The sequence below is a fragment of the Priapulus caudatus genome, unplaced genomic scaffold, assembly GCF_000485595.1.
Source record: "Priapulus caudatus unplaced genomic scaffold, Priapulus_caudatus-5.0.1 Scaffold160, whole genome shotgun sequence".
NCBI classification, from domain to species: domain Eukaryota; kingdom Metazoa; phylum Priapulida; class Priapulimorpha; order Priapulimorphida; family Priapulidae; genus Priapulus; species Priapulus caudatus.
This window is the reverse complement of record NW_014577221.1, coordinates 87,652-90,723: the sequence shown is the minus strand read 5'-3', so window position 1 is coordinate 90,723 and position 3,072 is coordinate 87,652.

The following is a 3,072-nucleotide window of genomic DNA, read 5'->3' as shown; positions in this document are numbered from 1 at the left end:
CTCTCTCTCTCTGTCTCTCTCTCTCTCTCTCTCTCTCTCCTCTCTTTTCATTCTCTCTCACTCACTCGCTCTCTCTCTCTCTCTCTCTCTCTCATTCTCTCTTTTTTCTCTTTCCCTTACTCTTCCTCTTATTCTCTCTCGCATTCTCTGTCTTTAGCTCTTTCTCCTTCACCATTTCTCTCTTTACACGCACGCACACGCACGCGTACGCATCGCACATTACACACACACACACACACACCACTCGCACACAGCTCTTTCTCTCGCCTCTTACCTTTTTTAAATCTGCTTTCTCTTCTCTCTCTCTCTGTTTCTCCTTCTCTAACACACTTTCTCCCTCGCTTTCTCTCCCTCTCACCTTTTTCTATTTCACGCACACACACTCACACATACTCTCTCTTTTTCTAGCTTTCTCCTTGGTCAGCGGATAACTTTAGCGAACAGAGCTTGGTGAAACACTGCTGTGTAATTAAGGGGGCAATTTCGGAAAATTGCGGAGAACTTTTAGCGAACTGGGGAAACGCAGCCCAGACTGGAGCATTATGTAATCATTTTCTGTTTGAACCGGGTACCTTATGTTTTTTAGATTTAGAAGTACATGTTTATAAAAGTATTGATTGTTTCTTTGGCTAGATGTTGTGAAGTATTGTGTATCACCTGATCATCTATAAAATATCGCGACTTGTAACATGTAACAAAAATGTCTTGGTTTTTATATATTTCCGTCATAAAGTCAAAAACTCGAGCTTGCTGTTAAATGTGTTTTAGTCATACAACTGACCTATGCCAGGGTCCCCACAGCTCTTGAAAGTCCTTGAATTTTCTCCTTTTGTCATTGAAAGTCCTTGGAAATAGGTCCAACTTCTTGAAAAGTCGTTGAAAACATAATAAACACTTGTGGGAACTATATCTATGATACCTAGCAAATAATGGAGCATATAGAATCAAACCATCACGAAGAAACCAAGAACAATACTGCAATATAGCATTTTCATTGCAATATCTGGTATCTCTAGTCTATTCTTCTATCTACTTATATCCGATATGTCTACTCTATTTATTAGTCTACTTTAAGTCTATATCCTATCAGAGTTATATTCTCTCCCTGGTAATAATTAATGATCCCTTCTCCCAAAGCGAAATACGTCGTGCGTGGAGAGAAATATTGCGAGATAAGAAAGAGGAGAGAGTGTGTGAGAGAGAGAGGGGGGATTGAGAGTCGACGGCAAGCGGGAAGAGAGGTGAAGCGGGAAAGCGCAGGACGAATAACTATATTAGAAGGAATATGATGCATCGATGCCTGTGTGTGTGGCCTTACAGTGCGTTTTTTCTGCGGTGTGACTGGCCGCATGCCGTCGCCACATCTCGTGTCATCATGCGTCTGCATTCCTCCACTCCTTCCGTCCCTCCTCATTTCTCTCTTTCCTTCCTCCTCCCCTTCTCACTCCCTTCCTCAGTATTTCCCTCCCTCTCTCTCGGATAAGGATCGCCACGATCACACACACACGACGACACAACACACACACACAACAACACACACACACACACACACAACGCACGCACACGCGCACAATAACACACGTACGCACGCACACGCGCACAATAACACACGCATCAGGCAGATTCAATCGAGTGATGCAGAATTCCCTCAAATTCCAGATCGTTGAGCCCCAAACCGAGGACCACGTGCGCAGTCTCCTTCCTACCATCACAGCATCCAATGCGCAATCCGAATGCATCGACAGCAATGCCTGATAAACCAGGCTTATTAAAATCTCAATACGAACAATTGCTACATCTGCTTCCCGCTAAGTGAACAGCAGCGGTGGTGCAGGCTTCCCCGCGTGCTGCAAAAAGGTGAGGAATGTGAAAGCAGCACAAAAACCTAGCAAAAGTGCGAAAAAAAACCTGATTGTCGCGGCCACGGGCCGTTCTAAACTAGCACACTTTTCTTCACCAGCTGCGCTTTTAATACAATACATACAACATGACGCATCATGATCAACTTGTCAGCTACCGTTTATGTTAAGGTGGGGAAAAATTATCACGCGTCCGAACACGAACGCTTCACGCAAACTGGTGCAACTTCTTGATTGCTAATGCGACCTGGCACAAACTCTCAATGTTGCATAGTTAGCATTGGAAGATGGCATTGCGTAGGAAAAAAGCGACAAGGCTAAGACATCGGGAATAATTACAAAATCTCGCCCTCATGCTTGTGCAGCACGGCAGCCCGCTAGCAAAAGATTAGCACACACCTTCAGGTCAGGAAAAAAATCGAGAGCTACACAAAACTATTTACATCACAAACTGGCAAACAACGCAACGAAATACATCATCAACCTCTTCATTATCCTTCTCGATTGAGTGATCGCACGAAGTGGTTACACCACAAACCGTGCTACCAAGTCCATCAATATTTCAACTCGCTTTGTACGAATGACAATTACAACTAATTGGGATCATCAAACACTTGCGAGTGAGCGCGCAATCATTGTGGTAGTGTGATTGCCAACGACATTGCGAAAAAAATCGCAGCCTCGCAAATAATTCCACTGTGGGGTCATTGCACGTGTGAAGATGCTGATGCAGATAGCTAAATGCAGAAAGCATCCCACACTTGTTGGTTACACAGTAATCATAATGGAGGCAGCGTGCACATGACGATACACCAAAAGTACCCTGCCTCTCGCACCACGGCAACACACCCACGCACGCACGCACACGCACGCACGTACAAGGTCTATCCTCGTGTGTACTTATGCACATAGGAGGCACGTGAACCGAGCTTTTTCTGTCGCGTGAGGGCCGTGTGATCTCTCCACATCCGTCGCAGCATTCTGACCCGATAACTGTCCAAGTACATCCTGTCGTCGCGGGAAACGACAAACAACCGCAGCTTGCCGGGAGCGCCACGCGACCTCACGCGGGGTCGTTCACACACCGCGTTCGTGGAAGCCAGATTGTCGGTCGACGCCGGCCCGCCCGCGGCGCAGCTAGCCGCGCGCGCGCGCGACAACGCACAATAACCTCATCCCCCCGTAGGTGGCGCCAGCGTGCGTCATCGCGTGA